The following is a 17,548-nucleotide window of genomic DNA, read 5'->3' as shown; positions in this document are numbered from 1 at the left end:
CCTATCATGTAATGGTTCTGCCCTGGTTCTCCCCTCCCTCCCTTGTGCTGCCAGTTATCCCAACTCCTCCCTAGTTGCCTTGGAGACTAATGTATCCTTTCTCAAATCCCTCCCTGGTGCCCTGTCTGTCACTCAGTGCTGCCACCCTTCTCTCTAGAAACTTCCAGCTAGAGTGTTGAGTGATTGGTTCAGGGGCCAGGGGCCCACCCTCAAGTTATCCCCATTGGTGTTCTCCATATGTCAGTCTTTTGTATCCCACTCCCTTCTAGAACTCTATTCGTCCAAGGACTGACTCCTCCCCTGTTTCCCTCCCTCCTTATAAGCTGTTGCAACCCCTCCAGAAAATCTTTTCAGTTGTCGGTTCCCCTGGGACCCAATAAACCTGAATTCACCACAGCTGGAGAGCACTCTCTTTTTGTGCTGACTGTAGCCATAAGCCAAGCCACATCCTACCAGAAGGTAGTGCCACTGTCATAGCACAGGGTGTTTGCCTTAGGTGCCATCCCAAACCACAGAAATCGGGATAGTGCTCCCCTACTGCTAGCGGTGCTGGATAGCTAGCTGGGATGTCCGAGAAGGACAATCCTTCCCCAGCTTGACCGTTTCACTGCCCGTATTCAGAACAATTGCAGAACACATGGTTTATTGATGCATCAGCAAAGCAAGAAGGGAAGGTTTAGAAATATTGTGCTGTAGCCTTACAAATAAATACAGGAAACAAAATTTTAGCAGAAGGGGAAAGTAGTGCCCAAACAGGAGAATTAGTAGCAGTCTGTAGTGTATTTAGCCATGAATCTGAAACCTCTGACTCTGTATATATTTACACTGATTATTTTGCTGTGTTCAAAGGTGTACTGGGTGACATGAGAGTCAAAGGAACCTAGCCTGGAAACTGGCAAGAGGGTTTGCAAAAATATGTCATCACACTGATCAACGTGTATTTGTAACATTACCCAAGTCTCTTGAACAAGGATTGCAAATTTTTGTCCTAGGGTGACATTATGATGCTTGTATCTCCATTCGTGTGTTCTGTTAATGTTGGATATTATGTTCTGTACCTTTAAGACTGGCTCTGAAGAGTGAAAGTTTTGGTTTGGTTTTTCTTATCAGCCTGGCGGGACACAGAGACTGCGGCTTTTGCTTTTGCTGCTTTTGCTTTTCGCTTTGCTTGCTCTCGCTTCTTACTTGCTTTGCTTCTGCTTGCTTTTTGCTTTTTGCTTCTGCTCTTTAGCTAAACAGTCCAAATTTCTTCCTGGACTGTTTCCCTTCTCCTTTTTCTGACCATCTGGAACCAGCTCCGGACTGGGACCTGGGAACACCGAGAGTTTACACCTTGTAGCTGCAGCAGCTGCCCCAGCGCTGGAGGGACTGAGAACGACCACCCCCAAGAGAGACTTTCTGAATTTGTCATCTTTTTTCTGGAGTGGTGTCATACGGTATTGTTCATTTTGTGTGCTGGGGGGTGTTGTGCCTGGTAAATAAACAGGTTCTTTCCACTTCTCTCTGAGAAATTTTTCCTGAACCGGTTGGGGGGAGGGGCCGTGTGGGTTTGCTTTCTGGAGGGGCCCTCCTTTGGAAACTCTCTACCAAATTTGCCCTAAACCAGGGCAATAATACCCTTGAATTTATCTTTTGTTCTTAATACGGCTAGTGTGACAGCTCTGTTACCTCTACCTGAACATTGGACAACTAAGACAAATGGAGCCCAAATTCAGTGGAAAGGTACTCTTATAGTGCATAAGGTTTACCAAACTTTTTACCCACCTTCCAATGCACCTCATGAAGGGTGGTTACACCCTAAATATTCTAGAACTATATGTCTAAAGATAAATGCAATAATCTTATCTCCAATTGAATCCCCTCATCCAGCCATGATATTGAGTAAAGGTAAATTTGGTCCTGAGACAATAACCTTTGAGGAATATAATGCTAAACAACCCTGCCTTGTTTACTCGTGGGATCCACTGTTAGACCCATTATACACACCAGATGTATGTGAAGGAAAATATACCACAGTTTTCAGCCCCTCCTGGTGTGTGCAACTTCCTAACATAACAAATATAATTCCAGTCAACTGACAAAATTTAATGTGGGCATGGTCTGTACAAACATTTCTTAAAGGCAAATTTAGACAATCCAAATTTACTGTGCCTCATGTAGAAGATAGCCCTCTCTTCAGCTGCTCAAAGGTTAGAGCATGCAAAGAAGGACCTGGAGATCCTCCAGAAATGTGGCTTTCACTTAGAATTTGAATGTCAGTAAGGGATATGTGTACTTGTTGGGGATACCCCCAAAAGGCTAGAGAAATCAAGAAGAGTCCTGTAACTCCACCTACAAATACCTTCTCAGCCAATGTGGAGCTCCCGTCACCCATTACCCAGTCCACAGTACCACAATGAATACTAAGCCAAAAATTTCCATCCTTGACTATGTAGATAAAACTAATTGTAAACTTGCAAAATACATAGGCCCTCTTGGAATGGCTTGGAGATTCTCTGATGGGAAATTTTATTTGCATTTGTCATTAGAACAACATGCTGGACTCAGGTGTGGAATTGGAATTCCCTCCCTTTGCCCCAGATGTGTCTTTACTTTCACTAAAGTGTCTAGAGAACATCAGTGTCACAGTGTTCCCTCTTCAAAGGCAACACAAAGACCAGAATGGGCAGTTGAGGGAATTGACTTTCCAGATTACTATACCACTGGACAAAAAATATCCCTATTCCTGGAAAATGTCTTTGCTCCCTATGACACCTTAAAAAGAGACCAATTTGTATTAGAAGATATTACCTGGCAATTAAGTGTATTAAGCAATTGGACACAATATGCATTTGGAGAATTAAAAACCCAAGTCCAGCAAACTACTAAAATGACTTTGCAAAATACATTAACCATAGGTATGATATTGTTAAAGGAACAAGGAATTTGTGGAATGTTAAATTTGACAGAAACTGAGTATTGTATAACAATTCTTAATGCCTTTACCTCCATTGACGAGGCACAGCTAAGACGAGAGAAATAAGTAATTGTACTGTCACCACAACTACAGGAAAAACAAAAACCCTCCAACAACAGTTTTATTGTTAGAGAATCAAGTCATTACTTTATTCTGACCAGGATGTTGTTCTGGCCAGTATGTGCAACAGAAATCATCTTGTCAGGAAAATTCCACCAGAGGTTTATGTCCAAAAAGGAGACAGAGGAGTCCTGCAACTTTATTCTAATAAAGGGAGAGAGTGCACTGGGGTCACATGCCCATGGGGTTTTCTCTCTTGTGGTTTCTGAGGTCACAGCCTCCTTTAATCCTAAACTCAAAGCTGCATGTTGCCCTCTTCCTTTCCCCACTGGATGAGTTACTAAGAAGGTACATCCTTCCTGAACCGCCTACCACATATTCTCCCCCCCTTGAACCTACTATTTTACACAAAAGTTCAGAAATTCAGGCTTGTGCAGACCCTTGTCAGTTTCAGGAACTCTCTGGGCTCTGTAACAAACCTGCTACCCAAAGTTAGTAGAGATATTAAGACCCATTTCAAAGATGTTAACACCCATACCTTCACCCATCAAATTGTTTGTAAAGACATTAGCTTTCCTCTCAATCCCTCATCTTCTTATTTCTCAATTTGTCCTCACAAACCCTAGTTATTATTAACCCTTTGTTAACAACCTGGAACATTTGAAACATTCTCTCCTGACTTTTTCATGTCTGGTCCCTGCAACAGGTGGGGCAAGTAAATACAGAGAATAAAATAGACAATGACAGTTCATATTAGCCCATTAATCACTAGGGATCCTTGTCCGTGGCTACAGATAGCCTCAGTCTCCCATCCTTTTCTTTCAGTTGAGAAGTCTAAATCTCCAGGGGTTTTGAGACCTTGATCTGAGTATGATGGGCCCACCCATGTTCAGCTGTCCTGACTGCTGTTCCTGTCATCCTGGTTGGATGTTTGGAAGAGCAAAGTCCAAAGGCAGCGTCTAGGCTGACTGGACTTCCTGTCTAAGAGATTTAATGAGACACAGTATCTTGGCCAAGCACTGGTTTAAATATACATTTTCACCTCCCTGATACATTGAAAATCAATTCAAATGGAAATTATTTCCTCGGGGTTTGGCTATTATTCTTGCCAAAGCAAATTGCAAAAGCCGTACCATGGCATCTTAGTTTCTGTCACCAGCTTCAAAGGGTGTTTATTTATTCCTCCATTCATCCTTTCTACTTGACCTGAATTCTTAGGTTGCCAGGGGGTATTGAGGTTCCACTGAATTTTCAAAGCAGTCATAATCCCTTGAAGGATCTGTTGCCCAAAACTAGGCAAGAAAATAAATATCTATAGTCAGACGGCTACAGAGTAAGTATTTGTTTATTCAGCACTGGGAGTGAGGAGGATCTCTCTGCCAAAAACTCACTCAATCTTCTTTTGCCTTCAGTTACATTTTAAAAGTCCTTCCGCGCTACATCACAATTACAACATATCATTAGCATACTCATATTTGCATAAAGCTGTGTCATGGTTTTACAGCAGTTTGCTGGTTTTGCGCATGCATCAGTTCCTTCTGTGGTGGTCATCAACTTTCTGGTCTTTTGATGAAGGCTTCTGTAGTCTTCTTCATGTTTGAACTTTTTACCTCTATCTTCAGTGCATGCCTAGTGCTTCTTCTTTTCAGTCTAACTTGTTCGTAGCTAATTTTGCAGCTTGCAAGTTCTGTTAAAACTTGCTATCTTGCTTTTGATGGCACTTGTCTCACTTGCTCTGCTATCTGGCTTGCTTTACTTGCACATCTTGTTACAATATTACTTGTAGTTAACCTTTTTTTACATACCTCTTAGGATTCAAATCCCCCCTTTTTACTTTTGTGAATTCTTTCACAAATAATTGTGTGTTTATTCTCCAGAAATATGCTTCTTTTTCTGCTCTATGTCTCAATTCATATCTCTTCAAATCATCATAAGATAGTGTGGTTCACTGACAGCACCACAAAAAGCACTGTCTAAATATGCATGTACACAAAATTATTATTCCTAACAACAGGATTCCCACGAATAATTGTTTCAACCAATTTAGATTAGGGAGCCAAAATGTGTCTCCCATAAGTGAGTTGACTGTTGCCTTCTGATATAAGGCAAGGTGACCTGGTTTCGAGGAACAGCACAGCGACCCACTCTCCAGGGTCGCTCGGGCCAGAGAAGCATGCAGACACCAATGTGGTGGACGGTCAAGGACGTTTATTATCTCTTCTTGTGGGGTTTTATAATCTAAGGGGTCTGTCTGTGTTAGAGGGGGTCTGCTTTACCTTCTATGGTTAGTAAGGAGTGGAAAGTTACCAGGAGTGGGTTGGAAAGTCACTGGCACTACTGTTAGGGGGGCTACATTCCTAGTTACATTCCTAGAGAGATCCCTTATCTTAAGGGATTAGGGGAAAAGGGAGTCCTGCCGTTTTCCGTCACATCGCGTGATCTTCTGAACGCCTGTCCCTATCTACCACATCTCCCCCCCCCTTTTTCACAAATGGATGAGGTAGTCATATACATAGGCACTGAAATGAGGTATAAGGTTGTAGTTCGACAAGGGAAAGGCATTTGGTAAACCTGAGGAAGTTTTTGCCAGGCAAGTTTAGAAAATCTTGTAACTGGCAGTGTTCCCTGGTTGAACTCACAGCAATTGTCGCCGGCCTATGAACAGGATGTTGGCCCGTACTAGGCGGGTCTGAACGAATGAGACGAGCTTGTTCAGCAGGCATAGTCTGAAGGTAACAGCTAAAAGTAGCATTGCCAATGGACCTATTAGGGTGGAAATTAGGGTGGTTAGCCATGGTGATTGATTGAACCAGGACTTGAACCAACCCTGTTGGGCTTCCCTGTCTTTCTGCCTCTGAGCCAGTCTGTTTTGGAGTTCCACCATGGAGTCTCTAACGACTCCCGTGTGGTCCGCGTAGAAGCAGCACTCCTCTTTCAAGGCGGCACACAGGCCTCCTTGCTGCATGAACAGGAGGTCCAGTCCTTGCCTGTTCTGCAAGACCACTTCTGAGAGTGAGGAGACTGACTTCTCTAGGAAGGAGATGGATTTCTCGATCCTTTGCAGGTCCTCATCGATGGTCGTTTGCAGCTGGGACAGTCCTTGGTGCTGTGTCGCTAGGGCTGAGACACCCGTTGCCGTTCCTGCTGCTCCTAGGCCGAGCAGCATTGCGATAGTTACACCTGTTATTATTTCTCTTTTGTGGAGCCGGCTGGGTTCCTCAAAAAGGTGGTACACTTCTTCATCTAAATGGTACAGGACCCTAGGAACAATCAGAACTTGGACACAAAAGTCGTTAGAGTCATCAAATTTGGCAAGGAACACACAGGGACTCACTCCATCCAGATCGCTGGCAAACCCACATCCCAGATGCGAATGGGACTACCCACTTATTGTTTTTCCTGTTGTGCTTGACAACTTTGGTGCAGACGTTGCCTTTCCGCCTAGCTAGGGTTGCATTGCCAAAGCATCTGCCCTGGCCTGTGACTTGACTCAGGGTGATTCCTTTGCGAGGGTTATTCCATCTGCACTGGTGAGGGGCATCGGCTGTGGAGTAACTGAAGGGAGTGTTTACAGCAACGCCTTCGTAAAAGTGGGGTTTGACATCGTAACAAAGCCGGCAGGATTCGGTTAGGTTAGGGTTGGATTCATTCAGGGATAAAAAGGTAGCTTCTAACATACGAAGGATTGGGTCTGAGTCCCACCCGGCTGAGTGGCCTAGCTGAAAGGCTTCCACATGGCCAGTCGGGATATTGCTGACCCTTGTGGGTAGGGTTTTAGGGTAGGTCGTGTATCTCCCTTTCGGCACGCTTTTAATCACTTTGTTGGGTCTGACCAATCGGGGTGCCGATGGTTGGAGCCTGATAATTCGCACATTCACCCTCTCTTTCGACCCTTGAAGGACTACTGTCCACGTTCTGCCTATGGCCCAACTAGGGTGATCTGGCTGCAAGACCGTCATGTTATACCTAGTGCATTTCCGAATTTTAGGGATTTTATGGTGGTTTCGATAGAAACTTCCCGGGAGGAAGACAGGTATTTTGCAGCCAGTGGCTGCCCAGGTGAACTGTAGGAATTTGTCGGGCTCTTGTGGATCTCACCCAGGCCCCGACGGTCTGGCATCTGTAACAATGGTTTCTCAGCCCCAGTGCCCACAATATCCCCACCCTGGGTGATTGCAGTAGCCTTTTCCTGGGTTTGAAGCTGGGCACCAGTAGGATAGGTACATGTGTGTGGCGTGTGGGGAATTGGGGTCTACCTTTGGTTGTCCTGGAAACAGGTCGGTGATGCGGAGCATGAAGGATGGGGTGTTCGGTGTGGTGATTTCTCTGAGCCCCTTGTCACAACTAAGGTGTCGCATGACCCACCTGAATGGCCGATGGGGGTAGTGGTCTGGGCTGGCTTGCCCTTTGGCGACAAGCCCCAACAGCAAAATCACACAGAAACACCGTTGATGCTTGGGCCTCACCCGTGCGAGTCTCTCGGGCACTGTCTGGCGGCTTGGTGGTCTGTCACTTTCCTCTGGAATGGGGATGTACGCGTCACGAGGACGTCCCATGAGCATGTCCTGTAAACAGAAACTCGCAATTCTCGTCAGTCTCATTCTGCTCGTTATGAAGGTCGGACTTGATTGACTTAAGTGGACACCACCTGATTTTTCCGTCCTTTTTGACAGCTGCGTACCCTCGCCCCGTGAGCATCAGCCTCCAGCCCCGTTCCCATTCTCCCAGCTCGTTCCTAATTACCACCTGCAGGCCCTCCTCTAGCGCTCGGGTGGCCCAGTGTTTTTGAACGGGACTGTTTGTTTCATTTCCTCTAGGGAATTGATTCAGTGCTAGCAAAGCGGTTGCCAGCATACGTGCCTGATCTCCTGGGGGAACAGAATTGGCAAAGCCCTTTGCTTTCGCCAACATTTCTAGCTTGGTTTTCAGGGTCTGATTTGCTCTCTCTACTATGGCTTGCCCGGTACTGTTATACGGGATACCTTGCACTAATGTGATGCCCCATTTTGAGGCGAATTCTTGCACTGGTTTGGAGGTGAAATTGGAACCGTTGTCTCTCTTGATCTGCTTGGGGACACCAAGCCAAGCCATGGCTGTCAGCCAGTGCTGAATTGTGGCCTTGGAGTTTGTTTTGGGGTGCTGTGTGGCTATGATCGTTCCGCTATAAGTGTCCACTGTCACTGCAAGCCATGCTCGAGGCTTCAGCAGTTGACACCAGGTGAAGTCCGACTGCCAGATCTCTGAAGGCTTGAGACCTCTCGGGTTGACCCCACAGGTCCATAGGGGTGACTTCTGGCAATGAGGACAAGTGGCTACCACATGTTTCGCCTCTGCGGTCGAGATTCCGCATTTCTTCGCCAGTGTTTTGGCTCCGATGTTGAGCGACTTGTGCAGTTGAAGAACTTCCTGCAACGTCCATACACCTTTTGCTGCGGTGTCCGCTTTGTCGTTGCTGATCTGGAAGTAACCTTTGACTGGGTCGTGGCTGTTAACGTGAATGACTGACACGGTGCCCTGTTGCGAGGAGAGCGCTTCTTCCAGCATTAGGGCTTCTGCAGATGTTGACACATCTGGTCCTGCCATGGCTAGGCAGAGCCTTGCCACGAATATAGAGTCCGTTTCTATGTTGAGGTGTTCATCTTGGAAGAGTCCGCACGCCAAGACCACTGCTGCTGCCTCCATTTGTTGCACTGACAGTGTGGGGTCACACGCTTTGACGCAATGCCATTGTTCTCCTGCCTGCCACACTGCTGTTGCAGTTGAGGTCGTGGAGGAAGCGTCTGTGAAGATCGTTGGTCCTGGCTGCGGTCGGTCCTTGACCTTTGGCGGCATGTCCATGTCGACGATGATCAGCAGCTGAGTCCAGGGTGGTCTGGAGGAGTAGGAGATTTCTCCTCCGAAGCCGGTGAGAGCAAGGGCTAGGTGCTCCGATATTGTGGCTGACTCTGAGGTCGGCTGCTTGCAGAAAGGAAGGTGGATGCTTGTCGGCTCGGTTCCTAGGTGTTTCAAGGCGAGTTTCCTGCCTTTCATGATGAGGTTAGCGATGCACTCGATTCCCGGGGAGAATGCATGAGCAGGTCTTCCGAGGACCACCCATTGGATTGGTCGGGCCTTTTCAGAAGGTCCTTGAGCCAGTGCTCCCACTCCCCCCTTCGGTGTTTAGTGGACGTACAGGTCCAGTGGCATGGCTGGGTTCCATCTGGCAAGTGTGCCAGTGGACATCTGGCTTTCGATGAAGTCGAGGGAGCTCGTCGCTTGTGGTGTCAGCTCCTTGGGTTCCCAGGGGTGCTTTCCTTTCAGGAGGTCATATAGAGGGTCCATGACCTCTGGAGAAATTAGGACGATGTTGCGAAGCCACTGCAGCGATCCCTTTTTCGTGTGGAGTGTTATAGCCACCAGCTGGGTGCTTTTCCATGCCCGGGGCTGCCCTCCCACTCCGTTCACTGGAGGGACTTCTTTGAATTGCCAATGTCCGGGCCAATGTGCTTGGGGAAAAATCGTGCAGTCTGATCCTGTGTCTGCCCAAAACTGAAACCCTATGACGTGGGGATCCTGACTGCCGTAAATGCGGCATGTCCCCCACACCATCAGGGGTTCCTTCCCTATTCTCATGGCCAAGGCCACGCAGGGGTCCCGCTCTGGGGCGTCCTCTGCTGGTCCTGTGCCACCGATGCGGCTTGTGGCGGTGGAGAATGCGCAAGTACTGCTGGCGGGGGTGCGAAACTGACTGCTCCCTGTGGGGGCATGGGGTATGAGGGTCCCCTGCCCCACTGGGGGTTGCTGTAGCTGGGCCACTGCATGTTCCAGGTGGGAGGAGGCTGGATATGGCCCGGTTGCCCCCTCCCTCTCCCGTTTCCCTGGGGCCGGGATGTACGGTCCCTAGTGAGGTGTCTTCCCACAGCTCCAACAGATCCCTCTCGGGTGTGCTTGGAGTGGGGTCTGCCAGGGAAAGCTGTGCCGGCTGGGGACAGCTCGCTGAGTTGCTGCCCTTCCCCAGAAGCCTGGGCTAAGGCGGTCGTCCTGCCACTCCTGCTTAAATACAATCAGCCCCACCCCATCAGAAAGCATGCGGCTTATTTGCGTAATATCAAAAGTGAGCAGATCGTTATTGCTAGAAAGGCCGTCCACAAGAGTGTGTACTACAGCTGAGCTGATCTCTTTTTCTGAAATCGCTTTGACAATCGCTTGCACACCTTTGGAGTTTACGGGGGTATATCTCCTTTGTTGGTTTCCCTGCGCTCCGGTGACCCTCACCGGGAAAGCATGTATCGTGGTTGCTGGTGCCCAGTCTGCACAAGTTACTTTTATTTTTCCCCAATCAGTGAGTTTGTGTTGCGATTGTTTCCCAATATTGCTTAAAGCTTTATTCGGTTTCGCTTGAAACTGCATTAACTCTGCCCTCTCGGCTTCTGAGTCCCAGCCGGGCTCACTCGGCTCTTCCGAGCTGTCTGAGCAGCTGTTACTTGACTCTGAGCCGGAAGTTGACTGCCGGCACATTTCCGGCGCTCCGTGCCATTTTGTGCGGCTTCGACCCCGCTCCTCCCTTCGGGGGTGGTGCCGCTCCCGCCCCCTGGGTTTGCCCTGCCTCCCGGAGGGAGGGATCTCTCCCTTATATGGTGGCAGCATTGGGCGCGGCTCTTGATCGAATATGCGCTCTTTGTCTCTCCCCCGCGCATGCGCGTTTGCAGGGACCCGCGGCTCTAGACCGAGCGTGCGGTCTGTTCTGGTCTCCCGCGCATGCGCATCTGAGACTACTCGTGCCTCCGGGGTTATCCCGCCGTGGACTCGCACGCTCCGCCCATTGCCTGGGTCGCCGGCCCCATGTTTTGCCGTGTGCGGCGGCGGAGGGGCCGCCGCCCGCGTGTCCGTTCCAGCCATTTTCTCGGCATCTCGGTTCCCCCCCCCGCGAGATCTCTGCCAAAAGGACCACGCGCGCTGCATTGTCTCCTGCGCCGGATCGGCGACTGGCGGGGAAGGGACAGATAAAGAAACTGCGGATTTTTCGGGAGGTTCCGCGGGGGGGCCAGGACCTGGCGGGCTCCACGGGAGGGTCGGAGGGTAGCCTGGCTGTTCCGGGGGGTCCTCTGGGGGCTCCGGGGGGTCTGGGCTCAGGCTCGGGGAGGGGTGGAATGCGCCCGGCCCCCGCATATTCCCGCCTTCAATCCAATCGCTCTCAGAGGCGGTGTGCGTCGCGGCCCTCACCCCCAGCTTTGGTGTGGCTAATAAACATGTACGCGCGGCTTTCCACGTCTCCTGTTCTTCTAAGGCCTTGTGTAGGGCCTCTTCTACTTTCCCCCACACTTTGAGGCTTTTACCACTGCCTGAGGACTTAGTGTCCTTTGCTAGGGCGGCAGTGCATTTCTCCCACACTTCCGAATATAATATATCTGCCGGACGTTCGATCGTCCCCAGCTCTAGGAGCCTTGCGATAGCAAGATTAAAATTCCTGAGCTCACATTTAATTCCCCATTGCTCATGAGCCTGACTTACGACCTTCGCTGTGGTTTCCATGGTCCACGCTGGTCCGGGGGGTCCCCCCCGCTGCACTAGGCCAGCTGTGCAGCCGCCGTCCTCTGTCCAGGCGAAATCCCCAAACCCCGGGCGCTGATCGGCTCCAGGGTTTTCGGCACCAGTTGTTGCCTTCTGATGTAAGGCAAGGCGACCTGGTTTCGAGGAACAGCACAGCGACCCACTCAAGGGTCGCTCGGAAGCACGCAGACACCAATGTGGTGGACGGTCAAAGGCGTTTATTATCTCTTCTTGTGGAGTTTTATAATCTAAGGGGTCTGTCTACGTCAGAGGGGGTCTGCTTTACCTTCTGTGGTTAGTAAGGAGCGGAAAGTTACCAGGAGTGGGTTGGAAAGTTACTGGCACTACTGTTAGGGGGGCTACATACCTAGTTACATTCCCAGAGAGATCCCTTATCTTAAGGGATTAGGGGAAAAGGGAGTCCTGCCGTTTTCCGTCACATCGCGTGATCTTCTGAACACCTGTTCCTATCTACCACAGACCAAGATGTATCATCCTTTGTTACTGTCCTGGGTTGACAAGGAAGTGAGTTTTTGGGAGGATGTGGCCAAACCAATCAGTGCTCAGATCTGAATATTGGCACCTGGTGTGGCCACTGAAGACATGGATGCACCTCTGAGAACACAGCGGGTTAAAAAGCAGAGAACTTCCAGGGGAACTCTCTCTTGGTTCCAGTTGGTGAAAGAGGTCAGGCCTCCCCAGCCCAGCCGTGGGCTGGGTGGGGGAGGGGAAGCCATGTGGCCTGGGTTGAGGTAGGCCGGAGCGTCTGCAGGATGGAGGGGTGGAGGAACAAGTAGAGGCATCGGGCAGCCCCCCCCCCACCCCCGCCACCCCCGCCAGGAGAGGGAGAAAGCCTGTGCCTGTGCCACCACCTTGAAATTTGATATCATGTGCTGGCAGCATGGCTGAGAAGGAGAAGGGGGGGTGTGGCGAGAAGGTGTCCGGCCACTGTGGGAGTTCGGAGTTCTGGGCAGGCAGAGCTCGAGATTTCAACCCTTTTCTTGGATAATGAAAACTTTGTGGAACATTAACCCTCCTTGATTTGAATGAGAAGAAAGACAGACATGAAATAGAAGGAAATGGGCAAGTGTGGTGAAGGTCTGAGCAAGTGAAGGATGTCAGAAGAAGATGGGGAAAAATCCTAGGTGGGAGGAGATGATTGAGTGGCCTTTGGCTGGACTTTTCTTGCATAACTGTTTTGCGGAGAAAAGAAGAAACCTCACAACTTTATAAAAGTTGTAAAGCTCGGTATGCTTTTATTACGACGCGCGCCGGACGCAAGCCTCCCCAAAAGGGCATGCGTACCCTTGAAGATTTCAGACCTCCTTTTATCTCCCTTCCAAATGCATATGCATACAGTTTCACAATAAGTTCATACATATTCATCTTGCATGACACTTAGCACTAATTCTTCTTTATCGGAGGAATTCCTAGGTCGGGGGCAGATTGACCTCGTGGTTTTTCTGTTTTTCTTTCTCTGTCTCCTTGCTGTCTCTGGAACGCGGCCTCTCCTTCAGCTTTAGCTCCACAGACCCTTCACCTCTCCCAGACACTTCACCTAGTTCAGGATGGATCCTTACTCTGTCTCATAACCATAGATGGAACCAATTTCCTGTAACAAAGAGCCTGCATTTAGGGGGAGGCAATGGCTTGAGCCAAGAGAGTGACCTGCTGCAGTGATGAGTGCAGGAGTGAAGAGAAAAGAGAAAGATGAGGAGGCTGTGGTGGTGCTCTCTGTCTTCAGGGAAGAAGAAGAATCTCTGTTCTCAAGACCCTCGGCCCCAGGGGAGTGAAAATGGGGGTGGACCTTTGTCCCAAAAATGAGAAACTGTTGCTTTTTTGGAACTGGGCAAAGCATCCTTAAAATGAAACCCTGTAAGCAGTTTTGGTTCATGAAAGGTGGTGAGAGCACTGTACATGGAAGGAAGGAAGATGTCACGATGGCAGATTATCTCCAGGTGGTACCACATGTGACATGGAAACACAAGAGGTTTCAAATGTGTTTCCTGGGGAAGACTATGGTACAAGAGAGGCTCCTCTCTCCCTTGATGAACTGAGAACTGATTATCTGAGGGGTGGTAACTTGACTGAGAATCTAAGGTTTTGTCTCACTGTGCTTGTGTGGAAACTGGGTGGGGGGAGGAGGAATGTTTCAGAAGGTTTTAATTTTGAATTTTGTGTGTGTTCCTTTTGTTATCGTTGTATGTTAATAAAGTGGGTTTTTTCCTTTATTTCTAAGCTTGAGCCTGCTCTGCTCTGCTTCTGGTCACATCTCACAGCACTCATTTGAGAAAAATATCTTTTCATAGGTGCACTGACATTGTGCCAGTGTCAAACCATGGCAGTTACTTCATGGAGTATCTTTGCATGTTGCCAGATTGTATATATATCTGTTGTTATTTGCTCTGATTGGTCTATATAAGTGTGGAATCCTCAGCATCTTTCTTCCTCAGGGAATTTCCCAGAGCCCTCCCCTGGAGAGACGTACCAGAGAGTCTCTCTTCACCTGGGCAGATGGAAAAGACTTCTCCAAGGATTCTTGCATAAGATTGATCCATCCCAGTTCCTTTCTCCATATGTCTCAACTTCCCCTGGTTTCTCCTTTCCCTGTTTCCTCATTGGTTGTGGTACCCCTGGTGGCTGGCCCCTTCTTCCCTTGGTACTGCCCCTATGGTCCCCCTTATAAAAGCTTTGTGCAGAGCACATGGCCTGGTCTTTTGTCTCTGGTTTCCCTCTGGCGTGTAACAATAAACCTCACTGGAATCAACCATATAAAAGGTCCTTCTGCCCCTCTTTGCTGAGCTTGCCGTGGTGAGTGTGGTGTGTGTGGACTTGACTGCCTTGCCTGAATGCTTACCCAAGCAGCCTTTCTACAGGAGATGCTTATTGGGAGACACTTATTTGGAAATAAGATATAGGTAGCAGAAACCACCATCCAAACCCCATGCTGCTTCATATAAGTGCAACTGATATTTATCAACCTACAGATGCCTTCCATTTGTGGTATGATCATATCTAATTCCATATGGTTTTGAAATACTACTTCTCTTACAGAATTCATTTCAGTTTGCAGCCATCCAATGGTATCTGCCATTGAGTTTGCAAATATTTCCATCTCTGCTGAGAGGTTCACTATTGCTTTTTCTATTTGTACATTTCCTAACGTTGGGAATAAATCTCTGACAAAGCTTTGAAAGCCTGCATTATACCTAGTCAGAGGATTAGAAGTTATACTTCGACTAAATCAGTTTCTCCAAATTCCTCTAATGATTCCTGTAATTAAACAGGTGTGATTTATAACTTGTTAAAGGTGGAATGAGATACCCCATAGTGCACTGACCTGTCCAATATCCAGGCAGTTGCTTAAGGGCTATTCCATTTCCACACAACCACCAAAAGCCATCTGGCAAATCACAGCTAGTTGTAATGCTCATGTTGGAATTTTTAGTATGCCTTGCAAACAGTCATGCCACTGAGAAAATGGAACTGTAAAATCTGGGAGATATGTGGTGAATTTACATCTGACATGTTTTGTAGAATGGTGATAATTCTGGTCCAATTGGTACAGTTATTAAACTGGACAAAGTTTGGTCCTGTAGTGTTTGACTCCACATAAATAATGGATTGACTGATTGATGAGTGATAACTGGAAGAGGGGTTTTCCTAAAGGGAAGCCTATTTGTTTACATTGCATACTAATATTATACAAGGTATACTGGCTTAATTCAGTCCAATTACTAGTGATGCCATGATGATTTTTTGCCTTTTCTTTTATATACCTCTTATGTACTGTCAGTACCCTTAGCATGTATACCTGTAATTCCTTAAGTCTGATATCTTAACATAGTCCTGGTATTCTGTTAAGCCAGAAGCCCAAACATCCTAAGGTCCTCGCAGTTGGAGGACAGAAAACCTTACACTATCTTAAGAAACCAAGGCCGCCTCTACAACACATCCTGTAATATAGGATTAGACCCATCTAGGGGGAAATACTTTGAGATAGGGAGATGTCATGCCATTCATTCAAGGCTCTCACTGGGACACCTTTGTTAGATATGCTAATTGCAAGGTCTATAAAATTGTATATGCGATCTACTGTGGGTGTGCATTTCAGCTTATCCACCTTGGCAAATTGTTGCATCATAAGGATCCTTATTAAATACTGAGGTAAAAACCCTTTATCCCTTAACGATGTCTGGCTCCTAATTTTAGGACCAAGGAAAAGGCATCAGTTTCTGGTGACTCAGATGCGACTGGAAGGACCCTGAAACCTGCAGTCCTTGAATTGAGGAACATCTTTGCTTCACCCCCTTTACCAGCATATTATGGAGGCTGAGGTGGCAGTCCAGGACTGTGATTGGGGCTCCAGGACTCAAAATGAAAGCATGGATAGGAGGTTAGTTAAAAAGGGAACAGTATTGGGCTAGCATCAGGTAGGGGACATCTCCAGGGAAGTTAAATAAAAGGAGGGGAATTTAACTCCTGTTCCTGCAAAGAAGTTGTGGAGAGTGGCGTATGCCCTCTGTTGAATTCATAGAGCCTGAAGGCTGCAATTGCACAGCTGCAGAGTGGCTCAGAGGCTTAAAGCGCTGGTTGCGTAGCTGGGATGTGAGGGTTTTGGATCCTAGCAAAGGAAGATTTTGGGTTAGGGTTAGGGTTCACTTTTTAGAGTCTACTTATGCTGGTAGTTCTGGCTAGGTGCTGTGGCTTGTAGGTTAGATGGTTTGCCTGGGGAGTGGGAATATCGGTGTCACATCCCAGGCTGAATTCCAGGGCTAATAGCTCTTTTCCAGCAGATTTTTCCTGTTTATAAATAAGGTATGGGTTGCATGTACTCTGCTGAGAATGTACAAATACCCCGCGATTCCCCATCAGATTTAACATTAAGACACTTGTGGTATCTAAGGGGGAGAAGAATCCCCCTTGACACATGAGAGTTGATCAGACTCTTGATGCGGGTCTGGCCGACTTTAAAATTCAGGGAGCAGGGAAAGTGGCCTTGCTTTGGCAGTCTATAAAATGAATTAGTCACAGAATTATTAGTAGAACTTCGGTCCCTGCGCAAATTTGATGAGTTGAGATACACGTAACTCTTTTCTGTGTTTCTAAATAGGGAGGAGGCATACAGAGTGGAGAAAGGGTGTTTGGAAATGATTTTATGAGGGAGGAAAAGGGAGAGAGATAGGGCAAAACAGCCGTTGGCTGATGCAGTTGGAACTGGAGAAACGGACATGACAGACGTGGATATGGTGGCTCCTGCTCTTCCCTGGAGGTGGGGGGGAAGTCATGCCCTTTGCTGCATCCAGTGCGGTAACAAGGGTGGAGATGGAGGTAGGCTCACCACTGCCCTCGGCCCCTCTGGGGCTGGAGATATGGGGGGGGCGAAACATGGCTCCCACTACTCTCAGCCATCAGTGCCAGGGCTAAAGGCAAAGCAGTCCCTGACTGGCGTTTGGCTGAGACAACCCCTAATACTAATAAAGCAACCCCGATTAAAAGCGAACAAGATTATTCCAATACAGATGGTTCCTGAGACATGGGAAATAGAAATTAATTTGGGTTACAAAATAATTTTGGATTTAGGATATCTGTTTTAGGTGAAGTGTGTTGTTTAACTTGTTTAGCCTGTAGCTTGCTGTACTCTCAAAGGCCTGCAAAGATGGACAAAGGAATGCAAGGCCCTGATAAAGACAGTCTTCTACCCCAAAACAAAGTGAAAGGAATGTGAACTTCCCAGCTGGAGGGAGAGAAGACAGGATCCTAAAACCTTGAGACCAGCACTGACCAGTATCAAGGTTTGGCTACAGCCAATAGAGCTAAAGAGCATGCATAGAAAGGTGGGGTGAGAAGTTTATCCCTGAGACAGATGCCTTACTTCATCCTGTGCAACCACCAGACAACCACCAGAGAGCTCTGCGCAAGTGCAGAAGGACTGATAAGCTAATTTTAATACAAAGCGCGGCTGGGCGGGGCTAGGAAATGAATATGCATGGATCTCTTGCA

The sequence above is a fragment of the Zonotrichia albicollis genome, chromosome W, assembly GCF_047830755.1.
Source record: "Zonotrichia albicollis isolate bZonAlb1 chromosome W, bZonAlb1.hap1, whole genome shotgun sequence".
Taxonomy (NCBI): domain Eukaryota; kingdom Metazoa; phylum Chordata; class Aves; order Passeriformes; family Passerellidae; genus Zonotrichia; species Zonotrichia albicollis.
This window is presented reverse-complemented; position numbering follows the sequence as displayed.